The sequence below is a fragment of the Schistocerca cancellata genome, unplaced genomic scaffold, assembly GCF_023864275.1.
Source record: "Schistocerca cancellata isolate TAMUIC-IGC-003103 unplaced genomic scaffold, iqSchCanc2.1 HiC_scaffold_793, whole genome shotgun sequence".
NCBI classification, from domain to species: Eukaryota; Metazoa; Arthropoda; class Insecta; order Orthoptera; family Acrididae; genus Schistocerca; species Schistocerca cancellata.
In genome coordinates, this window is record NW_026046804.1 from 1 (window position 1) to 24590 (window position 24590).

The following is a 24590-nucleotide window of genomic DNA, read 5'->3' on the forward strand; positions in this document are numbered from 1 at the left end:
AAACTACTTGGAACTCTTGTGCATATGAACGTGATCGCGCCTTTGTACACTGGTCCCTTCGCCCCTATAAACCAACCAACCATCATGTCCGCGCACATCAGAGTAGCAAAGGATGGAAAACAGCGCAGCTTCGTTGCGCTTGGGGGCGTAGCTCAGTTGGTAGAGCGTTTCGCTTTGCATGTGAAAGGTCCCGGGTTCAAGCCCCGGCGCCTCCATGTTTTGTGGACAGTGCATGGTAAGTGTTGGTCGCGGCGAGCCTAAAGACACGCAAGATGTTGCAAAGCCAGCGTCACAGACTCATATGATGTATACTGACGTAAGGAGAGCAAGACGTGAATGTGAGGACCGGCTGTTGTCGAGGTGTCATCGAGTGCAAATCTGTCTTAGGTATAACGGCCTAACCTCAATGAAGTCTAGAGTGTGGACAACACGTTCGTCTTACTCAGAGCGGTGGCCGAACGCTATTTTCGACGTTGTGCGTGCCACTTTAATTTTGGCCAACTACGATTCGATACAGAATGCAGGAAACCTGAAAGACACCCTCACGGACACATTGAGAGTAGTGTTTGTCTGCGGAATAATGGGAGTGCAAGGGTCTGTGATATTGATATGGTTGTATGTAGCACTATCCGTCATCAGGGGGCGTAGCTCAGATGGTAGAGCGCTCGCTTAGCATGCGAGAGGTACTGGATCGATACCCAGCGTCTCCAGAATTTTTAACACACCCAACATGCGCACACTGCCATGCAAGTGAAATAATTCACAGCCAGCAAATGTGTCTAGGCAGATACGAGCGAACGATTAGCAGCAACAATTGGCAAGCGTGCTGTTACGCGCAGGAACCACCCTCCTCCAGCCCTATACTTAATTTAGAACCAGTACGAGTCTTCCCTTAAGATTCTCAAACCTATGTCGGAAAGATCTGCCTTGCGCCGAGTTCACAAAAATCCCACTGCACATTCCCATTCTTTACGTGCAGTCGGCTGCTACTGGTGTTGCTAGTTATGACTGCTGATGACAGATGCCGTAGCAATCAATTCATGGAGTGAGTTGTATGTTTTGCGACACTCTGTCTCTGACAAGCAAGCGGAGGTGACATAGGCGCGAACACGGGAAGTTTGCAGCCCCTTGCTGCCTGCAGAGACCGAGCAGCCACACTAGTTGGGCGGCCTAAGCCGTAGGCGAAATGTGCTCACTCGCTTGGGTGCGACGTCAAGCTCTAAATAAGGCTGTCACTAGCGTGAGCGTTGCGTGAGCGTCGTGTAAAGTCGGAAAAGTCGTCTGCATGGGTGAGTGCAATGTTTGGGGAGCGTTTCGTAGTTTGCGCAGTGCAATGGAGACGCGGAAGCTTGTTGTGGCCCAGTCTTTTGCAGTTGGACGACAAGAGTGGTACACAGTAGTAAAGTGCGCGGCAGTGAGTTGGCATCAACAGTCGAGTGCACAATGGGGCTTCAGATGTGCTTGTTACCTCAGGCGCTGTGTGATTGTCGACAAGGAGTGAAAACGGAGCAATTTGTGACTGTCCTTTCAATTTAAGACTTTAAATACAGACGGAATTTGTAGTCGTAATACCAGAGCATCGAAACTACTTGGAACTCTTGTGCATATGAACGTGATCGCGCCTTTGTACACTGGTCCCTTCGCCCCTATAAACCAACCAACCATCATGTCCGCGCACATCAGAGTAGCAAAGGATGGAAAACAGCGCAGCTTCGTTGCGCTTGGGGGCGTAGCTCAGTTGGTAGAGCGTTCGCTTTGCATGTGAAAGGTCCCGGGTTCAAGCCCCGGCGCCTCCATGTTTTGTGGACAGTGCATGGTAAGTGTTGGTCGCGGCGAGCCTAAAGACACGCAAGATGTTGCAAAGCCAGCGTCACAGACTCATATGATGTATACTGACGTAAGGAGAGCAAGACGTGAATGTGAGGACCGGCTGTTGTCGAGGTGTCATCGAGTGCAAATCTGTCTTAGGTATAACGGCCTAACCTCAATGAAGTCTAGAGTGTGGACAACACGTTCGTCTTACTCAGAGCGGTGGCCGAACGCTATTTTCGACGTTGTGCGTGCCACTTTAATTTTGGCCAACTACGATTCGATACAGAATGCAGGAAACCTGAAAGACACCCTCACGGACACATTGAGAGTAGTGTTTGTCTGCGGAATAATGGGAGTGCAAGGGTCTGTGATATTGATATGGTTGTATGTAGCACTATCCGTCATCAGGGGGCGTAGCTCAGATGGTAGAGCGCTCGCTTAGCATGCGAGAGGTACTGGGATCGATACCCAGCGTCTCCAGAATTTTTAACACACCAACATGCGCACACTGCCATGCAAGTGAAATAATTCACAGCCAGCAAATGTGTCTAGGCAGATACGAGCGAACGATTAGCAGCAACAATTGGCAAGTGTGCTGTTACGCGCAGGAACCACCCTCCTCCCAGCCCTATACTTAATTTAGAACCAGTACGAGTCTTCCCTTAAGATTCTCAAACCTATGTCGGAAAGATCTGCCTTGCGCCGAGTTCACAAAAATCCCACTGCACATTCCCATTCTTTACGTGCAGTCGGCTGCTACTGGTGTTGCTAGTTATGACTGCTGATGACAGATGCCGTAGCAATCAATTCATGGAGTGAGTTGTATGTTTTGCGACACTCTGTCTCTGACAAGCAAGCGGAGGTGACATAGGCGCGAACACGGGAAGTTTGCAGCCCCTTGCTGCCTGCAGAGACCGAGCAGCCACACTAGTTGGGCGGCCTAAGCCGTAGGCGAAATGTGCTCACTCGCTTGGGTGCGACGTCAAGCTCTAAATAAGGCTGTCACTAGCGTGAGCGTTGCGTGAGCGTCGTGTAAAGTCGGAAAAGTCGTCTGCATGGGTGAGTGCAATGTTTGGGGAGCGTTTCGTAGTTTGCGCAGTGCAATGGAGACGCGGAAGCTTGTTGTGGCCCAGTCTTTTGCAGTTGGACGACAAGAGTGGTACACAGTAGTAAAGTGCGCGGCAGTGAGTTGGCATCAACAGTCGAGTGCACAATGGGGCTTCAGATGTGCTTGTTACCTCAGGCGCTGTGTGATTGTCGACAAGGAGTGAAAACGGAGCAATTTGTGACTGTCCTTTCAATTTAAGACTTTAAATACAGACGGAATTTGTAGTCGTAATACCAGAGCATCGAAACTACTTGGAACTCTTGTGCATATGAACGTGATCGCGCCTTTGTACACTGGTCCCTTCGCCCCTATAAACCAACCAACCATCATGTCCGCGCACATCAGAGTAGCAAAGGATGGAAAACAGCGCAGCTTCGTTGCGCTTGGGGGCGTAGCTCAGTTGGTAGAGCGTTCGCTTTGCATGTGAAAGGTCCCGGGTTCAAGCCCCGGCGCCTCCATGTTTTGTGGACAGTGCATGGTAAGTGTTGGTCGCGGCGAGCCTAAAGACACGCAAGATGTTGCAAAGCCAGCGTCACAGACTCATATGATGTATACTGACGTAAGGAGAGCAAGACGTGAATGTGAGGACCGGCTGTTGTCGAGGTGTCATCGAGTGCAAATCTGTCTTAGGTATAACGGCCTAACCTCAATGAAGTCTAGAGTGTGGACAACACGTTCGTCTTACTCAGAGCGGTGGCCGAACGCTATTTTCGACGTTGTGCGTGCCACTTTAATTTTGGCCAACTACGATTCGATACAGAATGCAGGAAACCTGAAAGACACCCTCACGGACACATTGAGAGTAGTGTTTGTCTGCGGAATAATGGGAGTGCAAGGGTCTGTGATATTGATATGGTTGTATGTAGCACTATCCGTCATCAGGGGGCGTAGCTCAGATGGTAGAGCGCTCGCTTAGCATGCGAGAGGTACTGGGATCGATACCCAGCGTCTCCAGAATTTTTAACACACCAACATGCGCACACTGCCATGCAAGTGAAATAATTCACAGCCAGCAAATGTGTCTAGGCAGATACGAGCGAACGATTAGCAGCAACAATTGGCAAGCGTGCTGTTACGCGCAGGAACCACCCTCCTCCCAGCCCTATACTTAATTTAGAACCAGTACGAGTCTTCCCTTAAGATTCTCAAACCTATGTCGGAAAGATCTGCCTTGCGCCGAGTTCACAAAAATCCCACTGCACATTCCCATTCTTTACGTGCAGTCGGCTGCTACTGGTGTTGCTAGTTATGACTGCTGATGACAGATGCCGTAGCAATCAATTCATGGAGTGAGTTGTATGTTTTGCGACACTCTGTCTCTGACAAGCAAGCGGAGGTGACATAGGCGCGAACACGGGAAGTTTGCAGCCCCTTGCTGCCTGCAGAGACCGAGCAGCCACACTAGTTGGGCGGCCTAAGCCGTAGGCGAAATGTGCTCACTCGCTTGGGTGCGACGTCAAGCTCTAAATAAGGCTGTCACTAGCGTGAGCGTTGCGTGAGCGTCGTGTAAAGTCGGAAAAGTCGTCTGCATGGGTGAGTGCAATGTTTGGGGAGCGTTTCGTAGTTTGCGCAGTGCAATGGAGACGCGGAAGCTTGTTGTGGCCCAGTCTTTTGCAGTTGGACGACAAGAGTGGTACACAGTAGTAAAGTGCGCGGCAGTGAGTTGGCATCAACAGTCGAGTGCACAATGGGGCTTCAGATGTGCTTGTTACCTCAGGCGCTGTGTGATTGTCGACAAGGAGTGAAAACGGAGCAATTTGTGACTGTCCTTTCAATTTAAGACTTTAAATACAGACGGAATTTGTAGTCGTAATACCAGAGCATCGAAACTACTTGGAACTCTTGTGCATATGAACGTGATCGCGCCTTTGTACACTGGTCCCTTCGCCCCTATAAACCAACCAACCATCATGTCCGCGCACATCAGAGTAGCAAAGGATGGAAAACAGCGCAGCTTTGTTGCGCTTGGGGGCGTAGCTCAGTTGGTAGAGCGTTCGCTTTGCATGTGAAAGGTCCCGCGTTCAAGCCCCGGCGCCTCCATGTTTTGTGGACAGTGCATGGTAAGTGTTGGTCGCGGCGAGCATAAAGACACGCTAGATGTTGCAAAGCCAGCGTCACAGACTCATATGATGTATACTGACGTAAGGAGAGCAAGACGTGAATGTGAGGACCGGCTGTTGTCGAGGTGTCATCGAGTGCAAATCTGTCTTAGGTATAACGGCCTAACCTCAATGAAGTCTAGAGTGTGGACAACACGTTCGTCTTACTCAGAGCGGTGGCCGAACGCTATTTTCGACGTTGTGCGTGCCACTTTAATTTTGGCCAACTACGATTCGATACAGAATGCAGGAAACCTGAAAGACACCCTCACGGACACATTGAGAGTAGTGTTTGTCTGCGGAATAATGGGAGTGCAAGGGTCTGTGATATTGATATGGTTGTATGTAGCACTATCCGTCATCAGGGGGCGTAGCTCAGATGGTAGAGCGCTCGCTTAGCATGCGAGAGGTACTGGGATCGATACCCAGCGTCTCCAGAATTTTTAACACACCAACATGCGCACACTGCCATGCAAGTGAAATAATTCACAGCCAGCAAATGTGTCTAGGCAGATACGAGCGAACGATTAGCAGCAACAATTGGCAAGTGTGCTGTTACGCGCAGGAACCACCCTCCTCCCAGCCCTATACTTAATTTAGAACCAGTACGAGTCTTCCCTTAAGATTCTCAAACCTATGTCGGAAAGATCTGCCTTGCGCCGAGTTCACAAAAATCCCACTGCACATTCCCATTCTTTACGTGCAGTCGGCTGCTACTGGTGTTGCTAGTTATGACTGCTGATGACAGATGCCGTAGCAATCAATTCATGGAGTGAGTTGTATGTTTTGCGACACTCTGTCTCTGACAAGCAAGCGGAGGTGACATAGGCGCGAACACGGGAAGTTTGCAGCCCCTTGCTGCCTGCAGAGACCGAGCAGCCACACTAGTTGGGCGGCCTAAGCCGTAGGCGAAATGTGCTCACTCGCTTGGGTGCGACGTCAAGCTCTAAATAAGGCTGTCACTAGCGTGAGCGTTGCGTGAGCGTCGTGTAAAGTCGGAAAAGTCGTCTGCATGGGTGAGTGCAATGTTTGGGGAGCGTTTCGTAGTTTGCGCAGTGCAATGGAGACGCGGAAGCTTGTTGTGGCCCAGTCTTTTGCAGTTGGACGACAAGAGTGGTACACAGTAGTAAAGTGCGCGGCAGTGAGTTGGCATCAACAGTCGAGTGCACAATGGGGCTTCAGATGTGCTTGTTACCTCAGGCGCTGTGTGATTGTCGACAAGGAGTGAAAACGGAGCAATTTGTGACTGTCCTTTCAATTTAAGACTTTAAATACAGACGGAATTTGTAGTCGTAATACCAGAGCATCGAAACTACTTGGAACTCTTGTGCATATGAACGTGATCGCGCCTTTGTACACTGGTCCCTTCGCCCCTATAAACCAACCAACCATCATGTCCGCGCACATCAGAGTAGCAAAGGATGGAAAACAGCGCAGCTTCGTTGCGCTTGGGGGCGTAGCTCAGTTGGTAGAGCGTTCGCTTTGCATGTGAAAGGTCCCGGGTTCAAGCCCCGGCGCCTCCATGTTTTGTGGACAGTGCATGGTAAGTGTTGGTCGCGGCGAGCCTAAAGACACGCAAGATGTTGCAAAGCCAGCGTCACAGACTCATATGATGTATACTGACGTAAGGAGAGCAAGACGTGAATGTGAGGACCGGCTGTTGTCGAGGTGTCATCGAGTGCAAATCTGTCTTAGGTATAACGGCCTAACCTCAATGAAGTCTAGAGTGTGGACAACACGTTCGTCTTACTCAGAGCGGTGGCCGAACGCTATTTTCGACGTTGTGCGTGCCACTTTAATTTTGGCCAACTACGATTCGATACAGAATGCAGGAAACCTGAAAGACACCCTCACGGACACATTGAGAGTAGTGTTTGTCTGCGGAATAATGGGAGTGCAAGGGTCTGTGATATTGATATGGTTGTATGTAGCACTATCCGTCATCAGGGGGCGTAGCTCAGATGGTAGAGCGCTCGCTTAGCATGCGAGAGGTACTGGGATCGATACCCAGCGTCTCCAGAATTTTTAACACACCAACATGCGCACACTGCCATGCAAGTGAAATAATTCACAGCCAGCAAATGTGTCTAGGCAGATACGAGCGAACGATTAGCAGCAACAATTGGCAAGCGTGCTGTTACGCGCAGGAACCACCCTCCTCCCAGCCCTATACTTAATTTAGAACCAGTACGAGTCTTCCCTTAAGATTCTCAAACCTATGTCGGAAAGATCTGCCTTGCGCCGAGTTCACAAAAATCCCACTGCACATTCCCATTCTTTACGTGCAGTCGGCTGCTACTGGTGTTGCTAGTTATGACTGCTGATGACAGATGCCGTAGCAATCAATTCATGGAGTGAGTTGTATGTTTTGCGACACTCTGTCTCTGACAAGCAAGCGGAGGTGACATAGGCGCGAACACGGGAAGTTTGCAGCCCCTTGCTGCCTGCAGAGACCGAGCAGCCACACTAGTTGGGCGGCCTAAGCCGTAGGCGAAATGTGCTCACTCGCTTGGGTGCGACGTCAAGCTCTAAATAAGGCTGTCACTAGCGTGAGCGTCGTGTAAAGTCGGAAAAGTCGTCTGCATGGGTGAGTGCAATGTTTGGGGAGCGTTTCGTAGTTTGCGCAGTGCAATGGAGACGCGGAAGCTTGTTGTGGCCCAGTCTTTTGCAGTTGGACGACAAGAGTGGTACACAGTAGTAAAGTGCGCGGCAGTGAGTTGGCATCAACAGTCGAGTGCACAATGGGGCTTCAGATGTGCTTGTTACCTCAGGCGCTGTGTGATTGTCGACAAGGAGTGAAAACGGAGCAATTTGTGACTGTCCTTTCAATTTAAGACTTTAAATACAGACGGAATTTGTAGTCGTAATACCAGAGCATCGAAACTACTTGGAACTCTTGTGCATATGAACGTGATCGCGCCTTTGTACACTGGTCCCTTCGCCCCTATAAACCAACCAACCATCATGTCCGCGCACATCAGAGTAGCAAAGGATGGAAAACAGCGCAGCTTCGTTGCGCTTGGGGGCGTAGCTCAGTTGGTAGAGCGTTCGCTTTGCATGTGAAAGGTCCCGGGTTCAAGCCCCGGCGCCTCCATGTTTTGTGGACAGTGCATGGTAAGTGTTGGTCGCGGCGAGCCTAAAGACACGCAAGATGTTGCAAAGCCAGCGTCACAGACTCATATGATGTATACTGACGTAAGGAGAGCAAGACGTGAATGTGAGGACCGGCTGTTGTCGAGGTGTCATCGAGTGCAAATCTGTCTTAGGTATAACGGCCTAACCTCAATGAAGTCTAGAGTGTGGACAACACGTTCGTCTTACTCAGAGCGGTGGCCGAACGCTATTTTCGACGTTGTGCGTGCCACTTTAATTTTGGCCAACTACGATTCGATACAGAATGCAGGAAACCTGAAAGACACCCTCACGGACACATTGAGAGTAGTGTTTGTCTGCGGAATAATGGGAGTGCAAGGGTCTGTGATATTGATATGGTTGTATGTAGCACTATCCGTCATCAGGGGGCGTAGCTCAGATGGTAGAGCGCTCGCTTAGCATGCGAGAGGTACTGGGATCGATACCCAGCGTCTCCAGAATTTTTAACACACCAACATGCGCACACTGCCATGCAAGTGAAATAATTCACAGCCAGCAAATGTGTCTAGGCAGATACGAGCGAACGATTAGCAGCAACAATTGGCAAGCGTGCTGTTACGCGCAGGAACCACCCTCCTCCCAGCCCTATACTTAATTTAGAACCAGTACGAGTCTTCCCTTAAGATTCTCAAACCTATGTCGGAAAGATCTGCCTTGCGCCGAGTTCACAAAAATCCCACTGCACATTCCCATTCTTTACGTGCAGTCGGCTGCTACTGGTGTTGCTAGTTATGACTGCTGATGACAGATGCCGTAGCAATCAATTCATGGAGTGAGTTGTATGTTTTGCGACACTCTGTCTCTGACAAGCAAGCGGAGGTGACATAGGCGCGAACACGGGAAGTTTGCAGCCCCTTGCTGCCTGCAGAGACCGAGCAGCCACACTAGTTGGGCGGCCTAAGCCGTAGGCGAAATGTGCTCACTCGCTTGGGTGCGACGTCAAGCTCTAAATAAGGCTGTCACTAGCGTGAGCGTCGTGTAAAGTCGGAAAAGTCGTCTGCATGGGTGAGTGCAATGTTTGGGGAGCGTTTCGTAGTTTGCGCAGTGCAATGGAGACGCGGAAGCTTGTTGTGGCCCAGTCTTTTGCAGTTGGACGACAAGAGTGGTACACAGTAGTAAAGTGCGCGGCAGTGAGTTGGCATCAACAGTCGAGTGCACAATGGGGCTTCAGATGTGCTTGTTACCTCAGGCGCTGTGTGATTGTCGACAAGGAGTGAAAACGGAGCAATTTGTGACTGTCCTTTCAATTTAAGACTTTAAATACAGACGGAATTTGTAGTCGTAATACCAGAGCATCGAAACTACTTGGAACTCTTGTGCATATGAACGTGATCGCGCCTTTGTACACTGGTCCCTTCGCCCCTATAAACCAACCAACCATCATGTCCGCGCACATCAGAGTAGCAAAGGATGGAAAACAGCGCAGCTTCGTTGCGCTTGGGGGCGTAGCTCAGTTGGTAGAGCGTTCGCTTTGCATGTGAAAGGTCCCGGGTTCAAGCCCCGGCGCCTCCATGTTTTGTGGACAGTGCATGGTAAGTGTTGGTCGCGGCGAGCCTAAAGACACGCAAGATGTTGCAAAGCCAGCGTCACAGACTCATATGATGTATACTGACGTAAGGAGAGCAAGACGTGAATGTGAGGACCGGCTGTTGTCGAGGTGTCATCGAGTGCAAATCTGTCTTAGGTATAACGGCCTAACCTCAATGAAGTCTAGAGTGTGGACAACACGTTCGTCTTACTCAGAGCGGTGGCCGAACGCTATTTTCGACGTTGTGCGTGCCACTTTAATTTTGGCCAACTACGATTCGATACAGAATGCAGGAAACCTGAAAGACACCCTCACGGACACATTGAGAGTAGTGTTTGTCTGCGGAATAATGGGAGTGCAAGGGTCTGTGATATTGATATGGTTGTATGTAGCACTATCCGTCATCAGGGGGCGTAGCTCAGATGGTAGAGCGCTCGCTTAGCATGCGAGAGGTACTGGGATCGATACCCAGCGTCTCCAGAATTTTTAACACACCAACATGCGCACACTGCCATGCAAGTGAAATAATTCACAGCCAGCAAATGTGTCTAGGCAGATACGAGCGAACGATTAGCAGCAACAATTGGCAAGCGTGCTGTTACGCGCAGGAACCACCCTCCTCCCAGCCCTATACTTAATTTAGAACCAGTACGAGTCTTCCCTTAAGATTCTCAAACCTATGTCGGAAAGATCTGCCTTGCGCCGAGTTCACAAAAATCCCACTGCACATTCCCATTCTTTACGTGCAGTCGGCTGCTACTGGTGTTGCTAGTTATGACTGCTGATGACAGATGCCGTAGCAATCAATTCATGGAGTGAGTTGTATGTTTTGCGACACTCTGTCTCTGACAAGCAAGCGGAGGTGACATAGGCGCGAACACGGGAAGTTTGCAGCCCCTTGCTGCCTGCAGAGACCGAGCAGCCACACTAGTTGGGCGGCCTAAGCCGTAGGCGAAATGTGCTCACTCGCTTGGGTGCGACGTCAAGCTCTAAATAAGGCTGTCACTAGCGTGAGCGTTGCGTGAGCGTCGTGTAAAGTCGGAAAAGTCGTCTGCATGGGTGAGTGCAATGTTTGGGGGGCGTTTCGTAGTTTGCGCAGTGCAATGGAGACGCGGAAGCTTGTTGTGGCCCAGTCTTTTGCAGTTGGACGACAAGAGTGGTACACAGTAGTAAAGTGCGCGGCAGTGAGTTGGCATCAACAGTCGAGTGCACAATGGGGCTTCAGATGTGCTTGTTACCTCAGGCGCTGTGTGATTGTCGACAAGGAGTGAAAACGGAGCAATTTGTGACTGTCCTTTCAATTTAAGACTTTAAATACAGACGGAATTTGTAGTCGTAATACCAGAGCATCGAAACTACTTGGAACTCTTGTGCATATGAACGTGATCGCGCCTTTGTACACTGGTCCCTTCGCCCCTATAAACCAACCAACCATCATGTCCGCGCACATCAGAGTAGCAAAGGATGGAAAACAGCGCAGCTTTGTTGCGCTTGGGGGCGTAGCTCAGTTGGTAGAGCGTTCGCTTTGCATGTGAAAGGTCCCGCGTTCAAGCCCCGGCGCCTCCATGTTTTGTGGACAGTGCATGGTAAGTGTTGGTCGCGGCGAGCATAAAGACACGCTAGATGTTGCAAAGCCAGCGTCACAGACTCATATGATGTATACTGACGTAAGGAGAGCAAGACGTGAATGTGAGGACCGGCTGTTGTCGAGGTGTCATCGAGTGCAAATCTGTCTTAGGTATAACGGCCTAACCTCAATGAAGTCTAGAGTGTGGACAACACGTTCGTCTTACTCAGAGCGGTGGCCGAACGCTATTTTCGACGTTGTGCGTGCCACTTTAATTTTGGCCAACTACGATTCGATACAGAATGCAGGAAACCTGAAAGACACCCTCACGGACACATTGAGAGTAGTGTTTGTCTGCGGAATAATGGGAGTGCAAGGGTCTGTGATATTGATATGGTTGTATGTAGCACTATCCGTCATCAGGGGGCGTAGCTCAGATGGTAGAGCGCTCGCTTAGCATGCGAGAGGTACTGGGATCGATACCCAGCGTCTCCAGAATTTTTAACACACCAACATGCGCACACTGCCATGCAAGTGAAATAATTCACAGCCAGCAAATGTGTCTAGGCAGATACGAGCGAACGATTAGCAGCAACAATTGGCAAGCGTGCTGTTACGCGCAGGAACCACCCTCCTCCCAGCCCTATACTTAATTTAGAACCAGTACGAGTCTTCCCTTAAGATTCTCAAACCTATGTCGGAAAGATCTGCCTTGCGCCGAGTTCACAAAAATCCCACTGCACATTCCCATTCTTTACGTGCAGTCGGCTGCTACTGGTGTTGCTAGTTATGACTGCTGATGACAGATGCCGTAGCAATCAATTCATGGAGTGAGTTGTATGTTTTGCGACACTCTGTCTCTGACAAGCAAGCGGAGGTGACATAGGCGCGAACACGGGAAGTTTGCAGCCCCTTGCTGCCTGCAGAGACCGAGCAGCCACACTAGTTGGGCGGCCTAAGCCGTAGGCGAAATGTGCTCACTCGCTTGGGTGCGACGTCAAGCTCTAAATAAGGCTGTCACTAGCGTGAGCGTCGTGTAAAGTCGGAAAAGTCGTCTGCATGGGTGAGTGCAATGTTTGGGGAGCGTTTCGTAGTTTGCGCAGTGCAATGGAGACGCGGAAGCTTGTTGTGGCCCAGTCTTTTGCAGTTGGACGACAAGAGTGGTACACAGTAGTAAAGTGCGCGGCAGTGAGTTGGCATCAACAGTCGAGTGCACAATGGGGCTTCAGATGTGCTTGTTACCTCAGGCGCTGTGTGATTGTCGACAAGGAGTGAAAACGGAGCAATTTGTGACTGTCCTTTCAATTTAAGACTTTAAATACAGACGGAATTTGTAGTCGTAATACCAGAGCATCGAAACTACTTGGAACTCTTGTGCATATGAACGTGATCGCGCCTTTGTACACTGGTCCCTTCGCCCCTATAAACCAACCAACCATCATGTCCGCGCACATCAGAGTAGCAAAGGATGGAAAACAGCGCAGCTTCGTTGCGCTTGGGGGCGTAGCTCAGTTGGTAGAGCGTTCGCTTTGCATGTGAAAGGTCCCGGGTTCAAGCCCCGGCGCCTCCATGTTTTGTGGACAGTGCATGGTAAGTGTTGGTCGCGGCGAGCCTAAAGACACGCAAGATGTTGCAAAGCCAGCGTCACAGACTCATATGATGTATACTGACGTAAGGAGAGCAAGACGTGAATGTGAGGACCGGCTGTTGTCGAGGTGTCATCGAGTGCAAATCTGTCTTAGGTATAACGGCCTAACCTCAATGAAGTCTAGAGTGTGGACAACACGTTCGTCTTACTCAGAGCGGTGGCCGAACGCTATTTTCGACGTTGTGCGTGCCACTTTAATTTTGGCCAACTACGATTCGATACAGAATGCAGGAAACCTGAAAGACACCCTCACGGACACATTGAGAGTAGTGTTTGTCTGCGGAATAATGGGAGTGCAAGGGTCTGTGATATTGATATGGTTGTATGTAGCACTATCCGTCATCAGGGGGCGTAGCTCAGATGGTAGAGCGCTCGCTTAGCATGCGAGAGGTACTGGGATCGATACCCAGCGTCTCCAGAATTTTTAACACACCAACATGCGCACACTGCCATGCAAGTGAAATAATTCACAGCCAGCAAATGTGTCTAGGCAGATACGAGCGAACGATTAGCAGCAACAATTGGCAAGCGTGCTGTTACGCGCAGGAACCACCCTCCTCCCAGCCCTATACTTAATTTAGAACCAGTACGAGTCTTCCCTTAAGATTCTCAAACCTATGTCGGAAAGATCTGCCTTGCGCCGAGTTCACAAAAATCCCACTGCACATTCCCATTCTTTACGTGCAGTCGGCTGCTACTGGTGTTGCTAGTTATGACTGCTGATGACAGATGCCGTAGCAATCAATTCATGGAGTGAGTTGTATGTTTTGCGACACTCTGTCTCTGACAAGCAAGCGGAGGTGACATAGGCGCGAACACGGGAAGTTTGCAGCCCCTTGCTGCCTGCAGAGACCGAGCAGCCACACTAGTTGGGCGGCCTAAGCCGTAGGCGAAATGTGCTCACTCGCTTGGGTGCGACGTCAAGCTCTAAATAAGGCTGTCACTAGCGTGAGCGTCGTGTAAAGTCGGAAAAGTCGTCTGCATGGGTGAGTGCAATGTTTGGGGAGCGTTTCGTAGTTTGCGCAGTGCAATGGAGACGCGGAAGCTTGTTGTGGCCCAGTCTTTTGCAGTTGGACGACAAGAGTGGTACACAGTAGTAAAGTGCGCGGCAGTGAGTTGGCATCAACAGTCGAGTGCACAATGGGGCTTCAGATGTGCTTGTTACCTCAGGCGCTGTGTGATTGTCGACAAGGAGTGAAAACGGAGCAATTTGTGACTGTCCTTTCAATTTAAGACTTTAAATACAGACGGAATTTGTAGTCGTAATACCAGAGCATCGAAACTACTTGGAACTCTTGTGCATATGAACGTGATCGCGCCTTTGTACACTGGTCCCTTCGCCCCTATAAACCAACCAACCATCATGTCCGCGCACATCAGAGTAGCAAAGGATGGAAAACAGCGCAGCTTCGTTGCGCTTGGGGGCGTAGCTCAGTTGGTAGAGCGTTCGCTTTGCATGTGAAAGGTCCCGGGTTCAAGCCCCGGCGCCTCCATGTTTTGTGGACAGTGCATGGTAAGTGTTGGTCGCGGCGAGCCTAAAGACACGCAAGATGTTGCAAAGCCAGCGTCACAGACTCATATGATGTATACTGACGTAAGGAGAGCAAGACGTGAATGTGAGGACCGGCTGTTGTCGAGGTGTCATCGAGTGCAAATCTGTCTTAGGTATAACGGCCTAACCTCAATGAAGTCTAGAGTGTGGACAACACGTTCGTCTTACTCAGAGCGGTGGCCGAACGCTATTTTCGACGTTGTGCGTGCCACTTTAATTTTGGCCAACTACGATTCGATACAGAATGCAGGAAACCTGAAAGACACCCTCACGGACACATTGAGAGTAGTGTTTGTCTGCGGAATAATGGGAGTGCAAGGGTCTGTGATATTGATATGGTTGTATGTAGCACTATCCGTCATCAGGGGGCGTAGCTCAGATGGTAGAGCGCTCGCTTAGCATGCGAGAGGTACTGGGATCGATACCCAGCGTCTCCAGAATTTTTAACACACCAACATGCGCACACTGCCATGCAAGTGAAATAATTCACAGCCAGCAAATGTGTCTAGGCAGATACGAGCGAACGATTAGCAGCAACAATTGGCAAGCGTGCTGTTACGCGCAGGAACCACCCTCCTCCCAGCCCTATACTTAATTTAGAACCAGTACGAGTCTTCCCTTAAGATTCTCAAACCTATGTCGGAAAGATCTGCCTTGCGCCGAGTTCACAAAAATCCCACTGCACATTCCCATTCTTTACGTGCAGTCGGCTGCTACTGGTGTTGCTAGTTATGACTGCTGATGACAGATGCCGTAGCAATCAATTCATGGAGTGAGTTGTATGTTTTGCGACACTCTGTCTCTGACAAGCAAGCGGAGGTGACATAGGCGCGAACACGGGAAGTTTGCAGCCCCTTGCTGCCTGCAGAGACCGAGCAGCCACACTAGTTGGGCGGCCTAAGCCGTAGGCGAAATGTGCTCACTCGCTTGGGTGCGACGTCAAGCTCTAAATAAGGCTGTCACTAGCGTGAGCGTCGTGTAAAGTCGGAAAAGTCGTCTGCATGGGTGAGTGCAATGTTTGGGGAGCGTTTCGTAGTTTGCGCAGTGCAATGGAGACGCGGAAGCTTGTTGTGGCCCAGTCTTTTGCAGTTGGACGACAAGAGTGGTACACAGTAGTAAAGTGCGCGGCAGTGAGTTGGCATCAACAGTCGAGTGCACAATGGGGCTTCAGATGTGCTTGTTACCTCAGGCGCTGTGTGATTGTCGACAAGGAGTGAAAACGGAGCAATTTGTGACTGTCCTTTCAATTTAAGACTTTAAATACAGACGGAATTTGTAGTCGTAATACCAGAGCATCGAAACTACTTGGAACTCTTGTGCATATGAACGTGATCGCGCCTTTGTACACTGGTCCCTTCGCCCCTATAAACCAACCAACCATCATGTCCGCGCACATCAGAGTAGCAAAGGATGGAAAACAGCGCAGCTTCGTTGCGCTTGGGGGCGTAGCTCAGTTGGTAGAGCGTTCGCTTTGCATGTGAAAGGTCCCGGGTTCAAGCCCCGGCGCCTCCATGTTTTGTGGACAGTGCATGGTAAGTGTTGGTCGCGGCGAGCCTAAAGACACGCAAGATGTTGCAAAGCCAGCGTCACAGACTCATATGATGTATACTGACGTAAGGAGAGCAAGACGTGAATGTGAGGACCGGCTGTTGTCGAGGTGTCATCGAGTGCAAATCTGTCTTAGGTATAACGGCCTAACCTCAATGAAGTCTAGAGTGTGGACAACACGTTCGTCTTACTCAGAGCGGTGGCCGAACGCTATTTTCGACGTTGTGCGTGCCACTTTAATTTTGGCCAACTACGATTCGATACAGAATGCAGGAAACCTGAAAGACACCCTCACGGACACATTGAGAGTAGTGTTTGTCTGCGGAATAATGGGAGTGCAAGGGTCTGTGATATTGATATGGTTGTATGTAGCACTATCCGTCATCAGGGGGCGTAGCTCAGATGGTAGAGCGCTCGCTTAGCATGCGAGAGGTACTGGGATCGATACCCAGCGTCTCCAGAATTTTTAACACACCAACATGCGCACACTGCCATGCAAGTGAAATAATTCACAGCCAGCAAATGTGTCTAGGCAGATACGAGCGAACGATTAGCAGCAACAATTGGCAAGCGTGCTGTTACGCGCAGGAACCACCCTCCTCCCAGCCCTATACTTAATTTAGAACCAGTACGAGTCTTCCCTTAAGATTCTCAAACCTATGTCGGAAAGATCTGCCTTGCGCCGAGTTCACAAAAATCCCACTGCACATTCCCATTCTTTACGTGCAGTCGGCTGCTACTGGTGTTGCTAGTTATGACTGCTGATGACAGATGCCGTAGCAATCAATTCATGGAGTGAGTTGTATGTTTTGCGACACTCTGTCTCTGACAAGCAAGCGGAGGTGACATAGGCGCGAACACGGGAAGTTTGCAGCCCCTTGCTGCCTGCAGAGACCGAGCAGCCACACTAGTTGGGCGGCCTAAGCCGTAGGCGAAATGTGCTCACTCGCTTGGGTGCGACGTCAAGCTCTAAATAAGGCTGTCACTAGCGTGAGCGTTGCGTGAGCGTCGTGTAAAGTCGGAAAAGTCGTCTGCATGGGTGAGTGCAATGTTTGGGGAGCGTTTCGTAGTTTGCGCAGTGCAATGGAGACGCGGAAGCTTGTTGTGGCCCAGTCTTTTGCAGTTGGACGACAAGAGTGGTACACAGTAGTAAAGTGCGCGGCAGTGAGTTGGCATCAACAGTCGAGTGCACAATGGGGCTTCAGATGTGCTTGTTACCTCAGGCGCTGTGTGATTGTCGACAAGGAGTGAAAACGGAGCAATTTGTGACTGTCCTTTCAATTTAAGACTTTAAATACAGACGGAATTTGTAGTCGTAATACCAGAGCATCGAAACTACTTGGAACTCTTGTGCATATGAACGTGATCGCGCCTTTGTACACTGGTCCCTTCGCCCCTATAAACCAACCAACCATCATGTCCGCGCACATCAGAGTAGCAAAGGATGGAAAACAGCGCAGCTTTGTTGCGCTTGGGGGCGTAGCTCAGTTGGTAGAGCGTTCGCTTTGCATGTGAAAGGTCCCGGGTTCAAGCCCCGGCGCCTCCATGTTTCGTGGACAGTGCATGGTAAGTGTTGGTCGCGGCGAGCCTAAAGACACGCAAGATGTTGCAAAGCCAGCGTCACAGACTCATATGATGTATACTGACGTAAGGAGAGCAAGACGTGAATGTGAGGACCGGCTGTTGTCGAGGTGTCATCGAGTGCAAATCTGTCTTAGGTATAACGGCCTAACCTCAATGAAGTCTAGAGTGTGGACAACACGTTCGTCTTACTCAGAGCGGTGGCCGAACGCTATTTTCGACGTTGTGCGTGCCACTTTAATTTTGGCCAACTACGATTCGATACAGAATGCAGGAAACCTGAAAGACACCCTCACGGACACATTGAGAGTAGTGTTTGTCTGCGGAATAATGGGAGTGCAAGGGTCTGTGATATTGATATGGTTGTATGTAGCACTATCCGTCATCAGGGGGCGTAGCTCAGATGGTAGAGCGCTCGCTTAGCATGCGAGAGGTACTGGGATCGATACCCAGCGTCTCCAGAATTTTTAACACACCAACATGCGCACACTGCCATGCAAGTGAAATAATTCACAGCCAGCAAATGTGTCTAGGCAGATACGAGCGAACGATTAGCAGCAACAATTGGCAAGCGTGCTGTTACGCGCAGGAACCACCCTCCTCCCAGCCCTATACTTAATTTAGAACCAGTACGAGTCTTCCCTTAAGATTCTCAAACCTATGTCGGAAAGATCTGCCTTGCGCCGAGTTCACAAAAATCCCACTGCACATTCCCATTCTTTACGTGCAGTCGGCTGCTACTGGTGTTGCTAGTTATGACTGCTGATGACAGATGCCGTAGCAATCAATTCATGGAGTGAGTTGTATGTTTTGCGACACTCTGTCTCTGACAAGCAAGCGGAGGTGACATAGGCGCGAACACGGGAAGTTTGCAGCCCCTTGCTGCCTGCAGAGACCGAGCAGCCACACTAGTTGGGCGGCCTAAGCCGTAGGCGAAATGTGCTCACTCGCTTGGGTGCGACGTCAAGCTCTAAATAAGGCTGTCACTAGCGTGAGCGTTGCGTGAGCGTCGTGTAAAGTCGGAAAAGTCGTCTGCATGGGTGAGTGCAATGTTTGGGGAGCGTTTCGTAGTTTGCGCAGTGCAATGGAGACGCGGAAGCTTGTTGTGGCCCAGTCTTTTGCAGTTGGACGACAAGAGTGGTACACAGTAGTAAAGTGCGCGGCAGTGAGTTGGCATCAACAGTCGAGTGCACAATGGGGCTTCAGATGTGCTTGTTACCTCAGGCGCTGTGTGATTGTCGACAAGGAGTGAAAACGGAGCAATTTGTGACTGTCCTTTCAATTTAAGACTTTAAATACAGACGGAATTTGTAGTCGTAATACCAGAGCATCGAAACTACTTGGAACTCTTGTGCATATGAACGTGATCGCGCCTTTGTACACTGGTCCCTTCGCCCCTATAAACCAACCAACCATCATGTCCGCGCACATCAGAGTAGCAAAGGATGGAAAACAGCGCAGCTTTGTTGCGCTTGGGGGCGTAGCTCAGTTGGTAGAGCGTTCGCTTTGCATGTGAAAGGTCCCGCGTTCAAGCCCCGGCGCCTCCATGTTTTGTGGACAGTGCATGGTAAGTGTTGGTCGCGGCGAGCATAAAGACACGCTAGATGTTGCAAAGCCAGCGTCACAGACTCATATGATGTATACTGACGTAAGGAGAGCAAGACGTGAATGTGAGGACCGGCTGTTGTCGAGGTGTCATCGAGTGCAAATCTGTCTTAGGTATAACGGCCTAACCTCAATGAAGTCTAGAGTGTGGACAACACGTTCGTCTTACTCAGAGCGGTGGCCGAACGCTATTTTCGACGTTGTGCGTGCCACTTTAATTTTGGCCAACTACGATTCGATACAGAATGCAGGAAACCTGAAAGACACCCTCACGGACACATTGAGAGTAGTGTTTGTCTGCGGAATAATGGGAGTGCAAGGGTCTGTGATATTGATATGGTTGTATGTAGCACTATCCGTCATCAGGGGGCGTAGCTCAGATGGTAGAGCGCTCGCTTAGCATGCGAGAGGTACTGGGATCGATACCCAGCGTCTCCAGAATTTTTAACACACCAACATGCGCACACTGCCATGCAAGTGAAATAATTCACAGCCAGCAAATGTGTCTAGGCAGATACGAGCGAACGATTAGCAGCAACAATTGGCAAGCGTGCTGTTACGCGCAGGAACCACCCTCCTCCCAGCCCTATACTTAATTTAGAACCAGTACGAGTCTTCCCTTAAGATTCTCAAACCTATGTCGGAAAGATCTGCCTTGCGCCGAGTTCACAAAAATCCCACTGCACATTCCCATTCTTTACGTGCAGTCGGCTGCTACTGGTGTTGCTAGTTATGACTGCTGATGACAGATGCCGTAGCAATCAATTCATGGAGTGAGTTGTATGTTTTGCGACACTCTGTCTCTGACAAGCAAGCGGAGGTGACATAGGCGCGAACACGGGAAGTTTGCAGCCCCTTGCTGCCTGCAGAGACCGAGCAGCCACACTAGTTGGGCGGCCTAAGCCGTAGGCGAAATGTGCTCACTCGCTTGGGTGCGACGTCAAGCTCTAAATAAGGCTGTCACTAGCGTGAGCGTCGTGTAAAGTCGGAAAAGTCGTCTGCATGGGTGAGTGCAATGTTTGGGGAGCGTTTCGTAGTTTGCGCAGTGCAATGGAGACGCGGAAGCTTGTTGTGGCCCAGTCTTTTGCAGTTGGACGACAAGAGTGGTACACAGTAGTAAAGTGCGCGGCAGTGAGTTGGCATCAACAGTCGAGTGCACAATGGGGCTTCAGATGTGCTTGTTACCTCAGGCGCTGTGTGATTGTCGACAAGGAGTGAAAACGGAGCAATTTGTGACTGTCCTTTCAATTTAAGACTTTAAATACAGACGGAATTTGTAGTCGTAATACCAGAGCATCGAAACTACTTGGAACTCTTGTGCATATGAACGTGATCGCGCCTTTGTACACTGGTCCCTTCGCCCCTATAAACCAACCAACCATCATGTCCGCGCACATCAGAGTAGCAAAGGATGGAAAACAGCGCAGCTTCGTTGCGCTTGGGGGCGTAGCTCAGTTGGTAGAGCGTTCGCTTTGCATGTGAAAGGTCCCGGGTTCAAGCCCCGGCGCCTCCATGTTTTGTGGACAGTGCATGGTAAGTGTTGGTCGCGGCGAGCCTAAAGACACGCAAGATGTTGCAAAGCCAGCGTCACAGACTCATATGATGTATACTGACGTAAGGAGAGCAAGACGTGAATGTGAGGACCGGCTGTTGTCGAGGTGTCATCGAGTGCAAATCTGTCTTAGGTATAACGGCCTAACCTCAATGAAGTCTAGAGTGTGGACAACACGTTCGTCTTACTCAGAGCGGTGGCCGAACGCTATTTTCGACGTTGTGCGTGCCACTTTAATTTTGGCCAACTACGATTCGATACAGAATGCAGGAAACCTGAAAGACACCCTCACGGACACATTGAGAGTAGTGTTTGTCTGCGGAATAATGGGAGTGCAAGGGTCTGTGATATTGATATGGTTGTATGTAGCACTATCCGTCATCAGGGGGCGTAGCTCAGATGGTAGAGCGCTCGCTTAGCATGCGAGAGGTACTGGGATCGATACCCAGCGTCTCCAGAATTTTTAACACACCAACATGCGCACACTGCCATGCAAGTGAAATAATTCACAGCCAGCAAATGTGTCTAGGCAGATACGAGCGAACGATTAGCAGCAACAATTGGCAAGCGTGCTGTTACGCGCAGGAACCACCCTCCTCCCAGCCCTATACTTAATTTAGAACCAGTACGAGTCTTCCCTTAAGATTCTCAAACCTATGTCGGAAAGATCTGCCTTGCGCCGAGTTCACAAAAATCCCACTGCACATTCCCATTCTTTACGTGCAGTCGGCTGCTACTGGTGTTGCTAGTTATGACTGCTGATGACAGATGCCGTAGCAATCAATTCATGGAGTGAGTTGTATGTTTTGCGACACTCTGTCTCTGACAAGCAAGCGGAGGTGACATAGGCGCGAACACGGGAAGTTTGCAGCCCCTTGCTGCCTGCAGAGACCGAGCAGCCACACTAGTTGGGCGGCCTAAGCCGTAGGCGAAATGTGCTCACTCGCTTGGGTGCGACGTCAAGCTCTAAATAAGGCTGTCACTAGCGTGAGCGTTGCGTGAGCGTCGTGTAAAGTCGGAAAAGTCGTCTGCATGGGTGAGTGCAATGTTTGGGGAGCGTTTCGTAGTTTGCGCAGTGCAATGGAGACGCGGAAGCTTGTTGTGGCCCAGTCTTTTGCAGTTGGACGACAAGAGTGGTACACAGTAGTAAAGTGCGCGGCAGTGAGTTGGCATCAACAGTCGAGTGCACAATGGGGCTTCAGATGTGCTTGTTACCTCAGGCGCTGTGTGATTGTCGACAAGGAGTGAAAACGGAGCAATTTGTGACTGTCCTTTCAATTTAAGACTTTAAATACAGACGGAATTTGTAGTCGTAATACCAGAGCATCGAAACTACTTGGAACTCTTGTGCATATGAACGTGATCGCGCCTTTGTACACTGGTCCCTTCGCCCCTATTAAACCAACCAACCATCATGTCCGCGCACATCAGAGTAGCAAAGGATGGAAAACAGCGCAGCTTTGTTGCGCTTGGGGGCGTAGCTCAGTTGGTAGAGCGTTCGCTTTGCATGTGAAAGGTCCCGGGTTCAAGCCCCGGCGCCTCCATGTTTCGTGGACAGTGCATGGTAAGTGTTGGTCGCGGCGAGCCTAAAGACACGCAAGATGTTGCAAAGCCAGCGTCACAGACTCATATGATGTATACTGACGTAAGGAGAGCAAGACGTGAATGTGAGGACCGGCTGTTGTCGAGGTGTCATCGAGTGCAAATCTGTCTTAGGTATAACGGCCTAACCTCAATGAAGTCTAGAGTGTGGACAACACGTTCGTCTTACTCAGAGCGGTGGCCGAACGCTATTTTCGACGTTGTGCGTGCCACTTTAATTTTGGCCAACTACGATTCGATACAGAATGCAGGAAACCTGAAAGACACCCTCACGGACACATTGAGAGTAGTGTTTGTCTGCGGAATAATGGGAGTGCAAGGGTCTGTGATATTGATATGGTTGTATGTAGCACTATCCGTCATCAGGGGGCGTAGCTCAGATGGTAGAGCGCTCGCTTAGCATGCGAGAGGTACTGGGATCGATACCCAGCGTCTCCAGAATTTTTAACACACCAACATGCGCACACTGCCATGCAAGTGAAATAATTCACAGCCAGCAAATGTGTCTAGGCAGATACGAGCGAACGATTAGCAGCAACAATTGGCAAGCGTGCTGTTACGCGCAGGAACCACCCTCCTCCCAGCCCTATACTTAATTTAGAACCAGTACGAGTCTTCCCTTAAGATTCTCAAACCTATGTCGGAAAGATCTGCCTTGCGCCGAGTTCACAAAAATCCCACTGCACATTCCCATTCTTTACGTGCAGTCGGCTGCTACTGGTGTTGCTAGTTATGACTGCTGATGACAGATGCCGTAGCAATCAATTCATGGAGTGAGTTGTATGTTTTGCGACACTCTGTCTCTGACAAGCAAGCGGAGGTGACATAGGCGCGAACACGGGAAGTTTGCAGCCCCTTGCTGCCTGCAGAGACCGAGCAGCCACACTAGTTGGGCGGCCTAAGCCGTAGGCGAAATGTGCTCACTCGCTTGGGTGCGACGTCAAGCTCTAAATAAGGCTGTCACTAGCGTGAGCGTTGCGTGAGCGTCGTGTAAAGTCGGAAAAGTCGTCTGCATGGGTGAGTGCAATGTTTGGGGAGCGTTTCGTAGTTTGCGCAGTGCAATGGAGACGCGGAAGCTTGTTGTGGCCCAGTCTTTTGCAGTTGGACGACAAGAGTGGTACACAGTAGTAAAGTGCGCGGCAGTGAGTTGGCATCAACAGTCGAGTGCACAATGGGGCTTCAGATGTGCTTGTTACCTCAGGCGCTGTGTGATTGTCGACAAGGAGTGAAAACGGAGCAATTTGTGACTGTCCTTTCAATTAAGACTTTAAATACAGACGGAATTTGTAGTCGTAATACCAGAGCATCGAAACTACTTGGAACTCTTGTGCATATGAACGTGATCGCGCCTTTGTACACTGGTCCCTTCGCCCCTATAAACCAACCAACCATCATGTCCGCGCACATCAGAGTAGCAAAGGATGGAAAACAGCGCAGCTTTGTTGCGCTTGGGGGCGTAGCTCAGTTGGTAGAGCGTTCGCTTTGCATGTGAAAGGTCCCGGGTTCAAGCCCCGGCGCCTCCATGTTTCGTGGACAGTGCATGGTAAGTGTTGGTCGCGGCGAGCCTAAAGACACGCAAGATGTTGCAAAGCCAGCGTCACAGACTCATATGATGTATACTGACGTAAGGAGAGCAAGACGTGAATGTGAGGACCGGCTGTTGTCGAGGTGTCATCGAGTGCAAATCTGTCTTAGGTATAACGGCCTAACCTCAATGAAGTCTAGAGTGTGGACAACACGTTCGTCTTACTCAGAGCGGTGGCCGAACGCTATTTTCGACGTTGTGCGTGCCACTTTAATTTTGGCCAACTACGATTCGATACAGAATGCAGGAAACCTGAAAGACACCCTCACGGACACATTGAGAGTAGTGTTTGTCTGCGGAATAATGGGAGTGCAAGGGTCTGTGATATTGATATGGTTGTATGTAGCACTATCCGTCATCAGGGGGCGTAGCTCAGATGGTAGAGCGCTCGCTTAGCATGCGAGAGGTACTGGGATCGATACCCAGCGTCTCCAGAATTTTTAACACACCAACATGCGCACACTGCCATGCAAGTGAAATAATTCACAGCCAGCAAATGTGTCTAGGCAGATACGAGCGAACGATTAGCAGCAACAATTGGCAAGCGTGCTGTTACGCGCAGGAACCACCCTCCTCCCAGCCCTATACTTAATTTAGAACCAGTACGAGTCTTCCCTTAAGATTCTCAAACCTATGTCGGAAAGATCTGC

The 24590-nt window shown here is 50.2% G+C and overlaps 31 non-coding genes across 31 annotated transcripts; all 31 read left to right on the plus strand.

The window, feature by feature from the left end:
* The first annotated feature begins 141 nt into the window (after window positions 1–141).
* Window positions 142–215, plus strand: Trnaa-ugc (transfer RNA alanine (anticodon UGC)). Its single transcript has one exon. It is a non-coding gene; the product is annotated as a tRNA-Ala (tRNA).
* Window positions 216–1723: 1508 nt separating this feature from the next.
* Window positions 1724–1796, plus strand: Trnaa-ugc (transfer RNA alanine (anticodon UGC)). The gene has a single exon. It is a non-coding gene; the product is annotated as a tRNA-Ala (tRNA).
* Window positions 1797–2219: 423 nt separating this feature from the next.
* Trnaa-agc (transfer RNA alanine (anticodon AGC)) lies at window positions 2220–2292 on the plus strand. Its single transcript has one exon. It is a non-coding gene; the product is annotated as a tRNA-Ala (tRNA).
* A 1013-nt stretch (window positions 2293–3305) lies between these two features.
* Window positions 3306–3378, plus strand: Trnaa-ugc (transfer RNA alanine (anticodon UGC)). Its single transcript has one exon. It is a non-coding gene; the product is annotated as a tRNA-Ala (tRNA).
* A 423-nt stretch (window positions 3379–3801) lies between these two features.
* On the plus strand, window positions 3802–3874 carry Trnaa-agc (transfer RNA alanine (anticodon AGC)). The gene has a single exon. It is a non-coding gene; the product is annotated as a tRNA-Ala (tRNA).
* Window positions 3875–4887: 1013 nt separating this feature from the next.
* Window positions 4888–4960, plus strand: Trnaa-ugc (transfer RNA alanine (anticodon UGC)). Its single transcript has one exon. It is a non-coding gene; the product is annotated as a tRNA-Ala (tRNA).
* Window positions 4961–5383: 423 nt separating this feature from the next.
* Trnaa-agc (transfer RNA alanine (anticodon AGC)) lies at window positions 5384–5456 on the plus strand. Its single transcript has one exon. It is a non-coding gene; the product is annotated as a tRNA-Ala (tRNA).
* Window positions 5457–6469: 1013 nt separating this feature from the next.
* Window positions 6470–6542, plus strand: Trnaa-ugc (transfer RNA alanine (anticodon UGC)). The gene has a single exon. It is a non-coding gene; the product is annotated as a tRNA-Ala (tRNA).
* A 423-nt stretch (window positions 6543–6965) lies between these two features.
* On the plus strand, window positions 6966–7038 carry Trnaa-agc (transfer RNA alanine (anticodon AGC)). The gene has a single exon. It is a non-coding gene; the product is annotated as a tRNA-Ala (tRNA).
* Window positions 7039–8040: 1002 nt separating this feature from the next.
* Trnaa-ugc (transfer RNA alanine (anticodon UGC)) lies at window positions 8041–8113 on the plus strand. The gene has a single exon. It is a non-coding gene; the product is annotated as a tRNA-Ala (tRNA).
* A 423-nt stretch (window positions 8114–8536) lies between these two features.
* Trnaa-agc (transfer RNA alanine (anticodon AGC)) lies at window positions 8537–8609 on the plus strand. Its single transcript has one exon. It is a non-coding gene; the product is annotated as a tRNA-Ala (tRNA).
* A 1002-nt stretch (window positions 8610–9611) lies between these two features.
* On the plus strand, window positions 9612–9684 carry Trnaa-ugc (transfer RNA alanine (anticodon UGC)). The gene has a single exon. It is a non-coding gene; the product is annotated as a tRNA-Ala (tRNA).
* Window positions 9685–10107: 423 nt separating this feature from the next.
* Trnaa-agc (transfer RNA alanine (anticodon AGC)) lies at window positions 10108–10180 on the plus strand. The gene has a single exon. It is a non-coding gene; the product is annotated as a tRNA-Ala (tRNA).
* A 1013-nt stretch (window positions 10181–11193) lies between these two features.
* Window positions 11194–11266, plus strand: Trnaa-ugc (transfer RNA alanine (anticodon UGC)). The gene has a single exon. It is a non-coding gene; the product is annotated as a tRNA-Ala (tRNA).
* Window positions 11267–11689: 423 nt separating this feature from the next.
* On the plus strand, window positions 11690–11762 carry Trnaa-agc (transfer RNA alanine (anticodon AGC)). The gene has a single exon. It is a non-coding gene; the product is annotated as a tRNA-Ala (tRNA).
* Window positions 11763–12764: 1002 nt separating this feature from the next.
* Trnaa-ugc (transfer RNA alanine (anticodon UGC)) lies at window positions 12765–12837 on the plus strand. The gene has a single exon. It is a non-coding gene; the product is annotated as a tRNA-Ala (tRNA).
* A 423-nt stretch (window positions 12838–13260) lies between these two features.
* On the plus strand, window positions 13261–13333 carry Trnaa-agc (transfer RNA alanine (anticodon AGC)). The gene has a single exon. It is a non-coding gene; the product is annotated as a tRNA-Ala (tRNA).
* Window positions 13334–14335: 1002 nt separating this feature from the next.
* Window positions 14336–14408, plus strand: Trnaa-ugc (transfer RNA alanine (anticodon UGC)). Its single transcript has one exon. It is a non-coding gene; the product is annotated as a tRNA-Ala (tRNA).
* Window positions 14409–14831: 423 nt separating this feature from the next.
* Trnaa-agc (transfer RNA alanine (anticodon AGC)) lies at window positions 14832–14904 on the plus strand. Its single transcript has one exon. It is a non-coding gene; the product is annotated as a tRNA-Ala (tRNA).
* A 1002-nt stretch (window positions 14905–15906) lies between these two features.
* Window positions 15907–15979, plus strand: Trnaa-ugc (transfer RNA alanine (anticodon UGC)). The gene has a single exon. It is a non-coding gene; the product is annotated as a tRNA-Ala (tRNA).
* A 423-nt stretch (window positions 15980–16402) lies between these two features.
* Trnaa-agc (transfer RNA alanine (anticodon AGC)) lies at window positions 16403–16475 on the plus strand. Its single transcript has one exon. It is a non-coding gene; the product is annotated as a tRNA-Ala (tRNA).
* Window positions 16476–17488: 1013 nt separating this feature from the next.
* On the plus strand, window positions 17489–17561 carry Trnaa-ugc (transfer RNA alanine (anticodon UGC)). The gene has a single exon. It is a non-coding gene; the product is annotated as a tRNA-Ala (tRNA).
* A 423-nt stretch (window positions 17562–17984) lies between these two features.
* Window positions 17985–18057, plus strand: Trnaa-agc (transfer RNA alanine (anticodon AGC)). The gene has a single exon. It is a non-coding gene; the product is annotated as a tRNA-Ala (tRNA).
* Window positions 18058–19070: 1013 nt separating this feature from the next.
* Window positions 19071–19143, plus strand: Trnaa-ugc (transfer RNA alanine (anticodon UGC)). The gene has a single exon. It is a non-coding gene; the product is annotated as a tRNA-Ala (tRNA).
* A 423-nt stretch (window positions 19144–19566) lies between these two features.
* Window positions 19567–19639, plus strand: Trnaa-agc (transfer RNA alanine (anticodon AGC)). The gene has a single exon. It is a non-coding gene; the product is annotated as a tRNA-Ala (tRNA).
* Window positions 19640–20641: 1002 nt separating this feature from the next.
* Window positions 20642–20714, plus strand: Trnaa-ugc (transfer RNA alanine (anticodon UGC)). The gene has a single exon. It is a non-coding gene; the product is annotated as a tRNA-Ala (tRNA).
* Window positions 20715–21137: 423 nt separating this feature from the next.
* On the plus strand, window positions 21138–21210 carry Trnaa-agc (transfer RNA alanine (anticodon AGC)). Its single transcript has one exon. It is a non-coding gene; the product is annotated as a tRNA-Ala (tRNA).
* Window positions 21211–22224: 1014 nt separating this feature from the next.
* Window positions 22225–22297, plus strand: Trnaa-ugc (transfer RNA alanine (anticodon UGC)). The gene has a single exon. It is a non-coding gene; the product is annotated as a tRNA-Ala (tRNA).
* A 423-nt stretch (window positions 22298–22720) lies between these two features.
* On the plus strand, window positions 22721–22793 carry Trnaa-agc (transfer RNA alanine (anticodon AGC)). The gene has a single exon. It is a non-coding gene; the product is annotated as a tRNA-Ala (tRNA).
* Window positions 22794–23805: 1012 nt separating this feature from the next.
* Window positions 23806–23878, plus strand: Trnaa-ugc (transfer RNA alanine (anticodon UGC)). The gene has a single exon. It is a non-coding gene; the product is annotated as a tRNA-Ala (tRNA).
* Window positions 23879–24301: 423 nt separating this feature from the next.
* Trnaa-agc (transfer RNA alanine (anticodon AGC)) lies at window positions 24302–24374 on the plus strand. Its single transcript has one exon. It is a non-coding gene; the product is annotated as a tRNA-Ala (tRNA).
* The last annotated feature ends 216 nt before the right edge of the window (window positions 24375–24590 follow it).